General features: G+C 39.5%; 1 protein-coding gene across 5 annotated transcripts in view; it reads left to right on the forward strand.

Annotated features, from left to right (window-relative positions):
• Positions 1 to 365: 365 nt before the first annotated feature.
• Positions 366 to 18940, forward strand: part of ATP2B2 (ATPase plasma membrane Ca2+ transporting 2) — a 1489679-nt gene continuing 1471104 nt past the window's right edge. For all 5 annotated transcript variants that reach the window (XM_086938944.1, XM_086938947.1, XM_086938945.1 and 2 more), the window contains exon 1: positions 366 to 481. The gene's annotated coding sequence lies outside the window, so the exon portion shown is untranslated. The remainder of the gene's footprint in view (positions 482 to 18940) is intronic.

Consider the following 18940-nt stretch of genomic DNA (forward strand, 5'->3'; position numbering starts at 1 on the left):
AATTAAGCGCTGCCTAAAATCCCCCCATTTTGCTCTCCATTGACTATAATAGAACTTGACAGTGCTCGCCCTTGAAGGTTTCTCCCATTTTTGATAAGTGGCATATTCCTGGTGGTTTGCCATCTTTCGTTTTTGTCATTATCCCAGGGGAAGTATTAAAACCACAACCAACAACACGATGGTTCGTTCCGCTCCCCCTACAGCAGATTTTTTTCCCTCCGTTTGTCGAGCCTATTCGCCTTTTCCTCGCAACCCCAATCCCGCAGACACGGAGCACCCCCTGCGATTACACCGCGCCGGCGAGATGCTGTGACAGAAATATTAGCTCCCTCCACCCCCCACCTGTTTGGCTCGGATGGTACAGTCTGCAGAGGGACTCCTGTAATGTAGCACTGCTTATCAATCCCTTACAGATGCCGAACAGTGATTACTCCGCTGTGTAATTGAAATCATTTTGGATTTGTGATGATATCTTAGCCAAGTAAGTAGCGACATCCACAGCATGAGAATAAAAACAAGAGACCCCCCCGCCCCCCTCCTTCGTCTGCGCTGGGCTGCTTTATTTGGCAGATTCGCTTCTCTTGGATGCAGCAGCTGATGTGGGAAAATGGTGTGGAGACTTGGAAAGAGTGATGCATTGGCTGGGTAGTTCACGCTCGGAAAACGTGTAGAGGGGTCATTTTCTTCGTCAGAATGCCGCGCCAGGATAAAGGGAGCCCGCGCCCGTCACTCCACGGCCCTCACCTGTGATATTCCAGGCGAAGGGCATGCGGTCGTGGACGAGCGGGGAGGCGCTGGAGCTGCTGCTGCTGTCTAATTGTTTGTTTTTGCCTAAAAGTCACTGCAGACCGATTTTCGCTGAGATAATTGCACGATGCAGCGTAAAGAGGCTGTTCTGTGAGTAACCTTGTCTTTGTGACCCCTGAGAGAGCTCTCTTGCTAGATGTAGTATTTTTCCCCCCCTCAGTGGTTCAGACTAGGGCTGCGAAGATCTTAGAATATGGATGCGCGCCCTGCCTGCAACTTCAGCTGGCGCTTGGGGAAAGAATATACTGGTGAAAACCTTGAGCGTTTGTGCCCCTGAATGGGGATTTGAGGCGAGGCGTGCCGGCTGGGTAAATGTCGCGTTGCTGGCTCCTGTTTGCAAAGTAAGTACCATGTCAGGGAGAACAGCTTTTTTGCCACGTTTTGTTGAGATGCGGACGTTTTTTTGGTAAATAACTTTATAATGTAGCTATTCCAATATAGCACAGTAGCCGCATAACTTCCCTGCGTTTCATCAGCCTGTGTAAATAGTGCACAACAGAGAGAAATGCTTTAGGGGTGCAGTGGTTTGCAGTTGTACGTTGTAATGTCAGGACCGGCTCTGGGAGGCTAGTCAAACAGGTGAGCCTTGGAAGCAGGGTGATGCGCATATAAATGCAGTAGAGGTGCATAACCTTGTGGAGTGTGCAGCCGTTACTGGCGTTACATAAAATGCGAGCGTTTTCTTTGAAAGCTTTGCCTTTCTTTCCCTCACAAAATTAAAGACCGCCGGCTGAGGAAGCATTTTGCAGATCAGCGTGCCCAGGCGCCTGCAGTGGTGAGCGTGATGAGCGCGTGCACCTTTTTAGCCCCGCATTGCTTTTTAAAATGGGCATTTGTTGTACCTCTGGCTTGCTTCCAGCTTTATATTATGCGGAGAAGGGAAACTACAGACACTATGTTAGGGTTATTGTGTTTTTGTCGGACCCCTCCCCCCGAAGTCCTTTCATAAAATGTGATTTTAGCATGAGAATGTGTGAGATAACCTGTGCTCTCGTGGCTACAATCAGGTGATGGTGCAGAAAGTTGAAAATAGTGAATTTTGTTTTTAATCCATGTTGAATGTGCTATAAATTGGAATGCTGCAGACCTGCTTGGTAGGACACAATGTTACAGCCCAAGGTGTTCTGCTGACAAGGGCTGGTGGAAGGTCAGCCCCGGTCTTTGCAGGACAAGGTTACCCTTGTCATGAAAAAAGTAACCTTGGGCAACATCTTTTTGAGGTCTTTTGAGACTTGCAGCTTGCACTGCATGTCGACTGTTTGTGATTATCTCCTTTGCAAGAGGCTTTGCTACCTGTGGGGGCTGAGTTGCCTGTATATATATAAAAAAATAGGGGTTCGACTATTGACAGTGAATTTGCTGTACCTTAAAGATATTTTCCTAAATGTATATCAGGTGTGTTGCACACGAGTCACATCAGGGGGACTCAGGCAGTCTCCAGAAGCTAAATGAAAGGTTTTTTTCATAGTAATATTTTTTGCTAACGTGGGATCTGTACAGTCAAGACCCTATAACAAGACATTCCTGGGCTGGTACACGCGTCTTTATAATCCTATGGAGATTTAACTCACCTACGTTAAGTACTGTTCACGCCACCAGTTCCAGCCTGTGCTGCCTGTGTCTGGCTCTCCGTGAGGTGACCTTGTGACTGAAGTTTCCTCGCACTGCATTTTCAACAGCATTGCTGACTGCTTATATCTCATGATCTAGTCCCTCTTCCTTTTAATGTGTAGGGAGCGATTGTATGAGAATGCGCGTTTGGCCATATATAAGAATGGGCTTTTTAAGACCTACATCAAGCCACGATTTTTCAGTCTTATGGAGATTGGCCAGCCCCATGTTGTGTATTATACTCTCTCTCCCCCCATGGACACAACTCCCTTCGTTATTGATTAGAGCGCCTACAGTACGCAGCATCATGTTGCGTCTTATTACTTCTGAAGGCTTGAAAATGTATTCATACGTCTACTCGAGTTCTGATCTTGCAGCTCCAGGCCCTCGGGATGACAATTATTCTTTCTTTAGGTACAAACATAAATATTTCAAAGTTTGATGGGAAGTCATTAAATATACATCGTGCTGCAATTTAAAACTGCACAGAGGTCTCACTATAGAGCTCAGGGTTTATGCAATCCAACTCCTAATATATGCAAATATCATGTTCCTAGCTTTCCAGCTAAGTGTGAACTCTAGTTCTCCATTTCACAAGTCACCTTTTGTCAGGGCTTCTTTGATGAAATTAAGGGTTACAGAAGTGCAATTAGAATTGATAATGCAAATGACTTGTACTTACAACTTTAACCATCTAGGCGAGTCTGGATTTTCTGTGGATTAACAAATGAGATGTATTTTCACAGTTTTGTTCTGAGGATTTTCTTTGGTAGCTAGGAACATTTTACTTGCTTTGATGCTCTGTTTTACCACAGATATTGTTAGTTCTAATGCTAAATTGAGGCCAACAGGCAACATTAATACTGAAAAATAGGACACTTTTATAATAGTAGATTACATTTTCTCACTATTATCTACAATTTAGAACACATTTAAGTGGTTTTAGATTTGGATCTTAGCATACGTTGGGCTAACATGTGAATGTCTAGAAAGTTTAAAGCCACTCTTGCAAATGGGTAGAGAAGGCTTGAGGAAATCTGACACAAGGAATTTGTGCACCATTCTAGCTGTTCATTCACCTCTTTAGCAGTGGGCCATTCATTTCCCCTGAGTGTAGATGAGCTGCAAAATCCTAGGGGTAACCTTTATCAAAACCCTTTCTATGTACATTTTTGCCCAGCTTATCATATTTTGAGTTATCTCTTCTAGGAAATCAATATTTTGATCTTCAAACAAGATGTCATTTTTCACACTTCTGCACAACTTGTTTATTAGAACATTCCTTTGCATTGACATCGTCTTGAACAGAATGTTACAGATGTTAGTCTGCAATAACTGATCTGTGACAATCATTTTCAATAATTTTCCCTCATTTACACTTTACTCTCCATGCTGTCATTTTAAACCTTTTGTTTCATTTTTTAAATTATTTTAATAAACAAAAGGAAAAGATGTATAAAAAATAAAATAGATGATCCATCAGGAATCTTAGTTCAAAGATAACGGAATAGAGGGCTTCAATATCTCCTTATCAATAGGGACAACCCGTACATCAAAAGTATACTGTGCCTCAATATTGTCATGTCTGGAACATACCTCTCTCCGTGTGTCCTCCATGGGCCCTAGACTTCCTTGTATTTTCTATAGCAACCTCTACCGTTATATACATATTTCCCAGCAAGCATGCAACAATCCATGCCTGAGCACCATGTTTCTTTTGTTGGCACTACTGGACTCCCCCACAATCTTATAATATCCCAGCACTCTCATTTGATAGTTGAGGTTGTAATTCCAGTATATACAACTTTCTATTTTTTGGTATTTTCTTGCAGACCAAATCTGTTCCCTATTCATGTATGAATGAACACTATATATATCTCCATTTGTTTCTAGTGATATGCTACCGTCAAATGTTTGGTGCATCTTAAAGGAGTAGTTTTTCACACTGTATTAGGGTTAAACTTCCCTTGTGTGTGCTGCCTTACCTTTTGCCTGGAATCATTGACTCAAAAAATTCTCCCACAGGACATGCAGGAAGTAAACTTAGCAGAACCATTTAGTTGTACTTAGCAGCACAGATTGTTTGATGCATTATGAATTAACATTATTAACGTAATTATTACACCAGTAACACTCACACAAAGAATCCCCACCTATTGAAAATGTAGTGACAATTCTAGCATATTATTCCTGTTACATGGCGTTGTTCATACTAATAAGGTCAACCCGACCAATGTCTTCTTGCTGAAAGTTTATTTTCAATTTTTGCATTTTACAGAGAGCTCCCCTCTTTTCCCTTTGACCCCCTTTCCTTCGGGCGCATCCTTTTCTGGACTTTCCCACACATACCCTCATGTTTTCACATACCCCGCCCTTCACTTTACAAATCCTCTGGGTTATTTTCCCAACATTTTTATTTCTTCTTTGTTGCATTTATCAGTTTGTTTTCTGAATGCTTTTAATTTTAAACTTATTTGCATTTCATAGCACAGTCTTTTAGATACCGTGAGTGTGTTTAGCTTTTCAGAAGGTGTTTTTTGAGTTTATAATCAACCTCTGCAATTCCATACCCACTCAATTGATGTTTATGTTATAAGAGTACATTTTAAATGTAGCATACTTTGTCTTCAATTACATTTTTTGTCGAGTTATTTTTAATCAGGAATGTTCAAATTAGTGTTCCTTAAGTGGGGATTTTGTGATGATTGTGGAAAACGTCTTAAGGTGGTACACATTGTAGTTGTTTTGTCAAGTAGTGCAAAACTCTTATCTGCCTCATCATTTAGGTCTATGGCATATATACATTCGTTCGATCATTGAGTATCCAATACCTGTTGAGTCATAAAACCTTTCCCTGAGTATTTATAGTATGTGCAGTCTGGTACCAGGTGAGACATGATAGAAAAGTAAAATTCATAAATATAAAAGGGAGCTACCAGCCATATTTGGTTATTTTCTGGCTTTTAGTTTGTTCAATTATGCTAAATCAAGTTAAGCACATTTATTGTGCTTTAAACATCCTAATACTGGCTACCACTTTTGGGTATCTTACATTACTTTGCCACATGCCTTTGTATTTTGACACATGATCAAATTACAGTAGCACATGTTTTTCTATTTCAAAAATTGGACACCAACCATTATGTGTAACTATAAAAGTATGGGCATCTCCAATTCTGTGGGGATCCATATACAATAATTACTACCTCTCATAATAATTGCTTTTTATTCCATGACTCTTCCATGCTACCCACTTTGAGCTGCGAACACATCTTATCCTTCAACCTGGCCTGCATGAAAAAAGAGTCTTTCTTTGCCTGCAGCGGACACAAATAAGAAGAGAAAACAGAGAACTTTAAAAATACCTCGTTTGTTCTGTTCTTAGAGGACACCCTGACAATCCATCAATACAGCCCGCCTGTGAACCTACTCCTCTCCAACTGCCAACCCACAGCTTTTTAATCTCCACACTTGCACTTTCTGTATTCCATCTATCTTCCCTGCTCCACTTTTCCAGCAACATTTCATGTGCTTACTCAAGCATATTACAGCAGAGCCGTGTTCTTACTTTAGCAAGCTAAAGACAATGGAACATGTATTAGTGATAGACATATCCTAAAGAGGACATACATGCTAATTAGCTGATAACAGCTTTGACAACTGAAATTGCTCCTTGTAGGTGACATAATCTTATTCTTGCTGACATACCAACATGAATTACGTATTCTTTGGACATTACACTTTTCACCTATATATTATTTAAATGCATTTAATCTTTCATTGATATAGTATAATGTCTTGTCAATAGATTTCGTAGGTTGCATCAATAGTGTTGTTCTTGAGTCCTTAAGAATTTCTCAAATGCCTCCTACTTCACTTAACCTTACTCAATGCTAGCATTCTCTAAATAAATGTCCTTTCTCCACTGCTATTTTTATTTCAGGCAATCTAAATGTATTTCCTTCATAGTCTTTCCTTATTTCAGATACAAACAATATGAACACTCCAAGTGATGCTCTCTTGCCCACTTATTCATGTTCACATGTTACCCATTTAAATATATATACAAGAGAAATTCAGCTTTCATGCATTTATATTGACTTGATTATATGGGCATTATTAGCAGAGAGCATGAACAAGTGGATGTTAGAAATGGGATTTCTGGTTGGCTAGTGCATGCGCCTCAGCCTGGCAGAAACCATCTCTCTAGTCAGGGCAAGGGATTTACATGCTGAAGATAACCCCTGCTCACCCCTTGGTAGCTTGGCACGAGCAGTCAGGCTTATCCCAGAGGCAATGTGTAAAGCGTTTGTGCAACACACTCACACAGCAGCAACACACAGGGTACACTAGCAAAGAAACTCCACACAAGGTTAATTACAAAAGGAGCCTTTTTATTATGCAAAACACATTAGAATTATAATCACACAGGGCCAAGCCCAACAGCAGGTATCAGAGTATCAATTTTCAGCATAAATCATACAACTGGTGTCTAATGTTTATTAAGGGAAGGCGGTGTTGTTAGATTAATACTGTATAGGTATGCACTTCCATTTGACTAGCTGTGAAGTAGTGATTTACAAGTTCACCCATTGTAGTATAACAATATGTGTTTCTAGGTTGCTTTAGAATTGTAGTGAAGGTTGCTGAGGAGTTTGATACGAAAGGAGATTTTGGAGGCGCTAGGCATTTTTCTACTAAAATCTCTGTAAATAGGTACTCTCCCAGTAAATCTCCTTAGAAGTTTTTATAAGCACTTTTCTCTTGTCCATGTCGGCCAGATATTCTGGTCTGTGCTTGACCGCTTATCTCTAACAAAATATGCTTCCACAATCCAATGGTCCAGACACCACCTAAAATCTTCCACTACCCCATCAATCCTTTTCTAGCAAAACTGCCTCTACCTTTTTCCAGCAGCCATGCCAGTCTCTAATCCCTGATGACTTATCAGTTCTGCTTAGTTTTCATCAGCTACATAACACATCTAATTAAATTATTGGGATAGACCAGGGTAAAAACACACAAGCATGTGCACACACACAGATCTCACAACAACCACATATAAGTAGTAAAAAAATGTTCTTCTTTCAGTTGACAAGAGCACTCATCCACCCTGTTATCAATATAGTATAGCACACACACATACGTATGGTACATATAGAGAGCTTTAAGTTAACTCCTTTCAGCCATTGGAGGTTACCATTTTTTCACAGTTGTCCTAATCCTTTAAACCCCTACCACTCACTTTCTCTATGCCCCACCACAATTACAGGCTATAGCCCAACTGCCAATTCCCTATCAGGCTCTGCTTACATCTATGTGGTTCTGCTAATGCTTATATTTTGCCGATTTTTGCTGAATTGCTTCACAAGCATTGACAAAGCCAAACCAATCCAAAATGGCCACCTTTTTTGAAAACACTCTCCAAAATGGGCAATGCGCATGTGTTTAAACGGGATTTATGGTGTAGCCCAACATATATATTGTTTGCAGAGCAGAAATGCACAGAAGAGTGTCTGTGATTCATAGAAGAGTAGACATCAGCCATCCACAGAAGATGGGAAACCGCTTTTTCACTAGCAATCAGTGAGGACCTACCCAGGATATCAGAGAATCAGCCGTCAATTCCCTTCCTGTATATGGTATACTAAATGGTAATAATGTGGAGGAAGAAGTTGTCTATCTCAAATGAACATTTGGATTTTAGAACTCCACCTGCTAGACCTCGATTCCAAATATAAATATGGTTCAAAGCAATAAATCATGCAGCCCCACTCATGGAGCACTATCCAATGCAGCGTTGCTGTTCATTGGCACCTTACCATAGGGCATCAACTAAGATAGTGGATCGAAAAAAAAGAATAAGATATTGGTACAAGTCACAAATTTCAAATCTTTTCCGTTAGATTTGCTAATCTGCACTACGCGTCTGGGCTTCTCCATTTTTACTGATACAATACTGCTATTAATAGCAGACATATTTGTCTGACTGACGTGTAGTCTGTTCAGTTAGTAACCAGTGTCCGAGGTAAGGGACAGTGATGCAAAGGCTTGTTTTAGCATTCAGTCAATATTGGTCTTCCCTCCTCCAGTAAACCACCTCCAACTACCAGGATCCCAGATCACCTCCATTGTCTATAGATTCATTAATTTGCCTTTATGTGCCCGATGGCTCTGCTTGAAAACATCCCACACCTTACCCACTGCGGTATACTAAAGTATACTCTAAACTCTTTTTCCCTGTCTGTCACTCTGTGACTTTCTAACTAATTTCCAATTATATTAATAGATTGTTGCTTTGTCCCCTATCAAGATACAGAAGTAAATAATACAGAATTGCCAGGATAACCATCAATCTTAGGGGCCAACTATGTTGTCAGTCAGAAAGGCTCCAAATGGCATTCGGTTTGTCCGAATCCGATTCGGGACCCATCTTTTTGACTGATTCAGAAAGCCTTCCAACCAACCAATTATGATGGTCGGAAACCATTCCATTTTCCGAATCGGTTCCAAATGGGATGCGGAGTAGCTGAGTCGTTTCGGAGCTGACTCGTATGGGTCTAAGGAGTGAGTTTCCAGCCGACGTATTACGATACTGGATTCAGACAGCCTTTCCGAATTGGTTGTTCCGACATAGATCGGCTGGGAAGCACACTTGCATAAGAAATAAAATGATCATAACCTGGACACAATATTGAGCCAGATCCTTTATTTGCATGCAAATTAATAATTTCAAAACCCCTGGAGAACAAATGGAAATTTTAAAAGCAATGCGGTGTTGACCTGGCATGGATTTGTGGTACACTGAATTACAATTATATACCGTCTCCCATGCTACCCAAAGACAAGGGTCCTCTGCATATCTCTTAGGCTCATTAAACCTCACTTGCAACAGTATATTGTTCTGCCTCTGGCTACCTAAGAACTTCTTGTCATAAGAGCTTATAAGCCTAACCGAAGAATGACTCTTATGTCTCTTAGTCACATTGTAGTCACAAGTTAGCCCATCTAGATCTCCCTCTTACCCTTTCCATTTTTTTATCCAGATCAGAAGAGAGCATGAGAATCTTGTGCACAGGCGTACTTTCTCCTTTTGTCCAAATGTACCTTTACTGGACAGTTTAGGATATTAAGTCCTCTCCTTGCACAGACTCCACCCATGTAACTTGTGAAAGGCACCTCAACAGTCTTTAATAAAGCATGGCCTAGGGCGCAGTAAACATGTCTTGCAAAACTGCTTACTGAACTATCTTATTGTAATCTGCTACTCTTTCCTAGTTATATTTTACAGGGGCGCTACAGTGGAAAAAACCTTCCAAGGCACTAATCTAACTTTAGTGCTGATTCGACGAAAAACATGGACATAAGGGAGACATACTACTGACCAATAATCTGAAAACAGTATTTCGGTCTAATTCATAAATTCAAGACACAAATAAAAATGGGGTCCTTTCAGTAAGAGCAACATACAATACAGGTAATATTATATAACTTCCTGTTCTTATGGAAGATCTGGAAGACGTAGTGGATCTAACATTTCTTATATGTTAGCAGTTTATCATCCATGCGCTACCAGAATCAAGTGTGTAGTGGATCAGTGACAAGATAAACTTTTCTTAATCGCCGGTGGGACTAAAGAAAAACATTGTGCAACTTCCCTATGGAACCCTTGATTAGATTAGCACTGGCCAAATTTGGATGGCCTTGTTTTCACACAGTTTCTTTCTTTAAGTGCTTAATAGAATTATTATATGGCACACAGGGGAAAAGCACATGTTGCATATTATGCTGAACCTAATTGAATGCTACCTTATTTTAGAGCTTTCGTTGCAATTTATTGGAATCACTGAAAATGCTTTGTATACACTTTTGAGAATGTGATTAGAAAACATAAGCTTTTAAAACTATTTGAAGTTTCAACATGATTTTCACCTGCTATTATTCAAAGAGAGTTGACTCAGCGTTAATTGCAGTTATTCCTCTCATACTGTTACCCTTTTACTCTTTTCTACACTCTCTTATTTCTCATTTAAAATGGATCACTTGTGTTACACATTTACAGAAACACACGTTTGTACCGACTCTTTTGAATACGTGACAAAAGAATCAATGTGATAGCATAAGGGGCGTAGTAGGGGTTGCACTGAAGATTGGAACCACAGAACTATTGCAGTTTTGTTGTCTCGTCCTTAGGGCCTTTATGTTATAGTGCTAACATAATAATTTAAAATTATGAGTTTGGCAAAGCCACCTACTTTAGCAAAGAAAGAGCATTTAATGTGTTGGCAAATTTACACATCTGATATGAGGTGGTTCCTGGTTCCAATGAAAATTCTGGACCTTGCATGATTCTTTTATGCCACAATAAAATGATGTTGTCTATACGCCTTTCCTTATTAGTCCACCCATCTTTACAAAACCAAAATTATATTCCCCTTCCTGCTGTTGTTGTTATGGGCAAGCACACCACCCAACCTCAGTAAATATGTGGTAAGAATTTGCCAAAGTACCAGCATTTTAGATTAACAATTTAAAGAGCAAAACTATGACTGCTCCATAGCACAGCGGAGAACTGTAGATAGATAAAACATCCAAATGCTATGAGCACAAACACACATTGTTAATAAAGACACTTATCTTCTTTCTAATTGTGTGGGATTTTTACTACACTTTATTGCTTAGCCTCAGTTCATTCCTTGATTGTTGCCTGCGTCTTAAGAATCCTTGAAGGGCATTGCATTTACTAAGACCTCTGCTTCCATCAGCTAAGATTGGTTTATTCACATGCAGTGGTCGACAGTGCTCCAACTGTACTGGCTGATGGATGTAGTCTACATCTCATAAAGAACTACCTGGCATGACGCTTGTGGCTAAAGATGGAAAAATGTATTCTGATACCAGTGTACCAAGTATAGACTCTTGTGTGATGGCATCCTAGAATAATCAGGTGCCCAACCTCTCACGTCTCCATAAAATCATGATTACCAGCTTTAGGAAACCGTCAGCTGTATCGTTGTTTGATCGTTCTGATCGTGTTTTAAATTTGCATCAAAATAAAAAGGACAACTGTGAAGACTATACTTGTGGACACGGACTCAAATATTTATTTTTCCTTGTCTGTGTTTTCGGTGGTGCACCTTTGCTTTTGTTTAAATTGTTATATTCCTTTTTTGGAATTGCATTGTGACAGTGGGTGTGTTACAGTGTGCACACAGATCTCTTGGTAGTTTCAGATGATAGATATAATATAGGGATAGCGGACAAGGTGCTGTGGCCTAAAGGGTTTAACTGTTTAGTTCAATTTTTTCTTAGTTTTAGAAAACCATCTTAATGGGTCGTTGAGGTGGCTGGGGGAAGGTAATTTGGAGAATGCTTGTCACAGATTTGGGAACACCAAAAAGACATGAAGATGCATACAATTACAACCCATAGTGGTTTGAATCATAGACATACCAGACCAATTGCTCCTTGTTCAGGCTACACACCCGATTCTTCACAAAAACAAGCATTCTAGAAATGAACATAAAAGGATGCTGTTGCAGTGACATCAGGAAGATCCGCTAAACCTGCCATTGGACAGAGGGTATAGAGGGCAACACTGCTGCCACTGTGTGACTCCACAGAAACACAAATAGGCGAAGTTCCACCTCAGTGAACATACCCATCCTGAATAACAAAAACACATTATCGTTTTCCCTTCCTCCAACCCATCCCCAAAGAATACATAAATATTTCTCTGGAATGGGTAACATGCCATTAGATCTGGTAGGTGCTTGCCAAAGGCTTTGTTTGTCTTCACGTCTTGTTGCTGTTTGATTGATCTGCTCCATTTCCTTAATGAATGCTACTATCGTCCTCCATGTATTTATATACCTGATCCCACATGCAGTGCCTTTCTTTGAATCTTTATCCATTCGTGGCACTTGAATCAACTGAATAGATCCACTGTAAGTGTTAATGCTTTCATCATGTGCCTTGATGCTTAAAGATAGTGCACTGTCGAATTTTGGTCTCTCAAAAAGATGACTTTTCAGATAATATTGTTTCAGTATAATCTGGGCATTTATTTAGATTCCGAGCAACTGCCCTCGAAAGAGGATGCTTTTTATTTTCCTTATATCACAAATTACAAGATTTCCTACTTCTTGACCGAGGGAGAAGCGTCCTGGTCATTACATTATAAATCTCAGAATAGAGTTGAGGTGCCTGGTTATATTTAGTGCATGGTACAATACCGAGGTGCTAACGAATAAATCATGCACACTCACTGCCTACCGGTGATACACAGTCCTGACAGCCCAATAGAAACAAAATATTTTTCTACATGCGAAGCAAATTGGCATACTTTTTTTTTAGTTTATTCTAGTATTTCGAAGATAGATCTTTCAAATTTTACTCTGTTTCTTATCAAATACACATTTTTTTGCGTATGTACTTTATGTGCTGCGTAATTCGGTTTATTAAGATTCTTAAAATGGCATAATTTCTTTATAGTGATCGTTCAAAAGATCACATACAGTATACAGTTTTAATACAGACTAAGTGTTCAGGGTGTGTTTGAAGGAATTGCACACTTCCAAGTGCAAAACAAGTAAATTATAGAATTTAATAATCCCTTCATTCACTAGATTAAGACATTATATAAACGTCTGCCAATTTCTAGACTTCTATCAATAGTCACGTATGTCGGTTTTGTAAATAAAATTGCGTAAACTAGATAAAAAAAATATATGTTTTAGGTTTGTGAATACCTTTGATTCAGTAACATTGTTAGCAATGTTTAAACTATATTGATGCGATTGTAAACCATTCTTTGTTACACACAGAATTGCAATCAGTGCTGCAATAGCACGTCCCACCCCGAGACAAGTAGCCAAGGCTATATTTAGCAATGCTTTAAATGATTCCTTAGAATGTATGGTTACCAGAAAAAGGTATCTATGACTGGGGGTTGGTGTGCCACATGTGTTTCCATTTAGATCCCTATACTTGTGAGACTCATTGGAAAACAAGACAGCACAACAAACACACTTTGAGGCAGGAATAGCTTCGAAATGCATGATACGAACTGCAAGGTGCTCAACAAAATTGAGAATCAGCAGAACTTGAAACAAAACAACAAAAGTGCCAGAAGGCTGTTAGTGAAATTTCCCAATTCTAGAGCTAATGTTTAAGTGAAATAACCTAAGCAACTGTCTATCCTAACTGAGAGAAACACAGTCAAAAGAAACAAAACTGATCAAGAGTGTTTTGTAAATAACAGAATTAGCAGGCAATGTACATACAAATTATATCATAGCATTATAGAACTGTAAAGAAACATTGATATTCTCAGTACAAGTGAAATAAGCAATTGCCAGTAACACTTGGACTCTTAATTAAGTTACTGATAGATGGATTGGGACATCCCTCATATTTTCTTTGATTCATCTAAAGAACCCCATTGGAATGTAGGTTGAAATTTAAATACTGAAAATTGAAAAGCTACAATTTTGAATTTTGCTGCAGTTTATGTACTTCGCGAGGAGATTAGTTTGAAAGCCAACAATTACATATTCACTCATTCATTTTTCAAGATCTAGCGCTTGCTGTAAGGTACCCTAATCTTAATACTAGTTCCTAAACTAAGATATATGCCCATCACGTACTCCTCACTCTTCTATACTCAACCCCTAATAAATAACCCCAAACCATCATTTACCCATCCATAGCCATAAACGTACCACTATGCCCAACCTTAAATCAATCCATCAACCCTTCCCTAACCCCACCCTTAGCAATATCAGTTATATCAATCTTAACTCCATTTATGTCCTTTAGCGTTACTACATCTGTAACCTTAAACCTCGTATTGGACCAGAATATCATCTAAAATTAATATTGTGTCCAAAATATTGTTAAAAAGTATTGGCCCTTTTGAAGTAATAACAGAAGCCTACAGACAATAGGATTATATTCTGTACATGATATTTACAACACAATATGTTGGGCAATATTTTCACATCTGATATTCTGACACTCTGAAACTGTTAATCCTTTCACTAATCCTAAATGTAGCCTACATAATCAACCTATCTTTACCCTAACCCTAACTCTCCTCCTTAAAACTAACTCCAACCATAAACATAATCTTAACCCTAACTCTTACCCTTGTCCTTTCTATTACCTTAACTTATCCTTACAATACAGTTACCCAAGTCCGCTTCCTTTCCCATTCTATATGTTTTATTTAACATTTTCATATTTATTTTGGTTTTCCAAAGTTAGTCTCTTTTAACTTAAATTTTTTTAATGTTTTTTTCCTCATTTTTTATTATAACATTTTTGACCTATACCCACAATACATGCACACATCCAAAACAATGCACAATATTCAACTTCAGTGTTTGCTGGCCATGTGTCGTTCTTACATGCCCACTTTTTATCAAAGCTTCCAGTACTAAAGCGACTCATCACCTTTTGTTCCTTAAAGATTTGGGATTCTCAAAATGTAATTCTGCCTACCAAATACAATGATACCTAATGTGCCATGCAAATATACTGGCTCATTTATGTCACTCTGGTAGCTCTGCTTGTTCAATACAGCAGAAATTGGACACACCAGCTTTGAAATCTCATCGACTAGTGTTTATGGTGTTGCAGATTCAACTTTGCTGTATATATCTCTAAGGGCAACATGCATCAACGAAAAAAATGGTCACAAACTGGCAGATTTGTCGAACCTGCCCCTTTGCAACCAGTAAAATTTTGCGATTTGGCAAATAGGAATTGCAAATTACCATTAATCTCAAATTGATGGTAATTTGCGATTTCTTTGAAAAGCGCACTAAAGTACATTTTTCAAAGTCCCATGTTACACACACACATGCCCTTGTGTGCGCAACATGGGGTAACATTTAAATTTCAGGGGTGCAACAGGGTGTTCTTTTGGCACCCTTGCACCCTTGAAATTGCATGCTCAATTTGCGAGTAGCTATTGGTTACTCGCAAATTGCGCATGCCATTCCCATTCATTCCTATGGGCCTCTATGCTCATTGGAATGAATGGGAAACCATTCCTTAATTGCGGGTCGCAATTAAGGAATGTGTAGTAATCGCAACTTATTTTGCGATTCCTACATGTATAGACAATTGCGATTCCTTAAAAATCGCAATTAAAGAATCGCAATTGCTTATTTTGATGCATGTACACCTAAGACTCGTCCCTTACAAGAAATTTTCAACTTACTGGTCCAGTTGAGGTTGTGGAGTCCCATAAAATGTAGTAATTGGAAGCAGTCAAATATATTCATGCACTGATTGATTTTAGTTTGATCTTGCTCTTTCTTTCCTGATGGCAAATTGTTTCCTGTTTGCACAAGTGATATAGAGTTCGAATAAAGAGTGAAGGCCTCATTTATGAGATTTTGATACTGAGCAGATCGCAAGAAATCTTGCTGCACTGCCCTGCGACAAAAGAAAAGTGCAGGAATGCGCCACAACTATGAGATACAGTGCATCCCTCTCCTTTTTCCCAATGCTGGGGCACAATGGGATGCTATATGTCAATGCAGGCACCTTTGAGCCAAGGTGAGGGTGTCTAAGTTGTTGGGCTGGTTGTTTTTGTGCAGGAAGGGAAACCTTGCTGCACAAAAACAATCACTAGAAGAGTTTTTCTCACACATAGAAAAAAGAAAAACAAGGGAAATAAAGGTATTTTTCTTCCTTTTGCTTCCCTTACACTTCCCCTGGGGAGGTGAAGGAATCTGACACATTCCCAGGTTTACGAAAACTTGTAAATCTAGTAATGCATCTGACTCCATGGATTTTGCATGGGAACACCCACAGCAACACCCATGGAACGCCCCTTACACACCGAGTGATGTGTGAAATGGGGCCATGTTTACAAGGCCATGAAAAGCCATGAAGAGTTCCTTTATGTGGCCTTGTAACAATGGGCAGGCACACTGAGCCTCCTGTTTGTAAAAAAAAAGTGACATACCGGAGGCGCAATGGGCTTGAAAATAAACCCCTGAGAATGCGAGTTAAACACATAGTATGTCCCATTATCAGGTGCTACACTATAGGTGTGAACAGCTTCATAGTGCTTTACTCTTGTATGTAACCAGCTGCCCAAGTCTGTTATTTTCTGTGCTGCCACCAATTGTAGGAATAAGAAATTAACATAAATGCAGCCGGCATTGATTGATCAACCAATGGTAATTCTGCAAATTACACATTACATAATCACAAAAAGATAATCACCTTGTAGTCACAAGTTAATTTTAATTTCCATAAAAAATAGCACAAGTAATGCACAATTGTGCATTCCAAACATATGTAGTGATCACACTCGACAATTTTGCCTAGTTCTCTCTCTTGAAGGACTTTTGATTCAGTCACATTCAAAGCTACTGCAGCAACAATAGGTAAGACAAGAATGTAAGTACAGAAGCTTCGAAAGGAGGCAAATTAAAAAAACCTGGAAACCCATGTATGTTAAACTGGGTCACAGGCGGTCACAACAGGTAGAGAAGGTGAAAAGGTGACAAGCAATTTTCAGTAAAATGTAGAGGAGCTGAAGGGGATTCAACAGAATGACATACACAACGGCAGACCGAAAAACAGACAAAGGAAACAAACCTGAGCAAGAGTTTTCAAAATGACTGCATGAGCAGGCAGCCATACAAAGGGCCTTTAAGAACAATGTGGATTCATTTTTATAGAAACTCCTGAGAGTGAAATATTAGAAAATTACATAAAATCAATTTAGAACAAATAGTTCAAGATGGATTTAGGGATAAGCCTTTATGGTTTAGTTCAGGAACCCTTTTAAATATATGGCTGTAGAACAGTGTTCAGGGAAATAGGCAGTGTTGGTGTAACAGTCTTTATCAGAATGAGGCCCGAGGTTGAGTGTGTAATAGCAGCAGAGATTGGAGTGACTAGCCCTTTGCAGGGATCAGGGTATGGGGAAACATTAGAGGTCTCTCCCAGTCTAAGTAAGGACACAACGCCATACTAAGTCTGGTGGGCAGGGTTCCTGGTTTTTGTGATACACTTAGAATGATACACACAAAGGACACTAGACCTACCTTTACACCCTTCTGGGCAAGTAATTCGATGGTTCAAGATCAGCACTCACTAAGCCTTCAAAAACAAAGACATTGTTGCCAAATGATAAAGCCTACAATTAGTTTTGCCGACCACTACCATGGGGCCTACACATGATGTGCCAATATATTGTCTAGGAAGCAGTCTTGGCTGCTAGGTTAAGCTTTTAGAAGTTCATATGAAAGGTCTTCTAACAGTACAAAATGATGTTGCTTACTTCTTTCTAGACTTTAGGCACACAGACCAAATTTCTCCAAGACTGACAGCTCCACACTAATTCCACACTAGTTCTTTACCCAAAAAAGGGTCAAATTGTGCCTAAGTTCCTTCTTGAACAGGTACTAATACCTTGTTAACCTTTTGGTGCAATACTGGTCACCTAAAACTAGTGCTCAAAGTACCAGGGCCCTCGTCAGGAGGCCGCTGCAGCTTCTATCACCCATTGCCCCAGCCAGTGCTGGTACAAACATATCTACTAATCATCACACTTCATTCTACAAGTGTGACAATTCATATTATTGAAGGCCCCTGAGAGAGCGCAGGCTCACCTGCTCAACATACTCAGATGGGCCCATATATTTATATATACATTAAACAGGTAAAAGTACACTCAAATTAATTGGGGTTTTACCATTTGGATTTTTACCATTTAGCTTACCAATCCAAGTCACCGATACCTATAGTCCTAAAGGATCAAGGGAGTTAGAGAAGAAATAGGAAGCAATAATAACATTTAGCATTTCATAAACGACCACAAACTCGGGAAAGGTTTAAAATCTTTATCTAAGTAAGATCTTTGAAAACTTGTGAAAAATGAAACTCAAATTCATTTCTTATTCTGTTTAGATTAATGCAGATTTAAAAACATAAACATTTCAGAATGATTTAGGAGAGAAAATGTTGTTAAGCATTTAAACAGAGGGTGGGTAAGAGAAAGGGAAGACAGTACAATGACAAACCCACACTTTATAGTTACCTAAAATGGTGTGATGACCAAACCTGATCATAGGTTGAGTCAAAGAACAAGGATCCCACAGTATAAGTGCCAGCAGGAAAGAACAGGTGCAAACCAGAATCAGGACAGGTTACAGACCAAATTGGATCATGATAGGACCACCAGAGGCTAAGACCAGCACCACAGTTAAAGTTTAAAACGCCAGCGTTGTAAACCCTCTCTGCAGCTCACAGTCGAACCCCAATTGGGTCATCGATCTCTTCCCCAGACACGCCGATTGGGTTATCGAACCTTCTGACAGAGTGCTTTGCCAGCAACTCTGCTCCCGATCACCTATTGAGTGCGTTGGGTCAGTGACAGGTCAGCTATTCGGACAAGTCCGACAATCTAACCAACTAAGCCTACCCTAGTTATACTATTTTTCAGGTCTGTGTACCACCCACAAATGTTGCAAATGTGTGAATCTCACAAGTT

This window comes from Lissotriton vulgaris, chromosome 9 (genome assembly GCF_964263255.1).
Source record: "Lissotriton vulgaris chromosome 9, aLisVul1.2, whole genome shotgun sequence".
NCBI lineage: Eukaryota > Metazoa > Chordata > Amphibia > Caudata > Salamandridae > Lissotriton > Lissotriton vulgaris.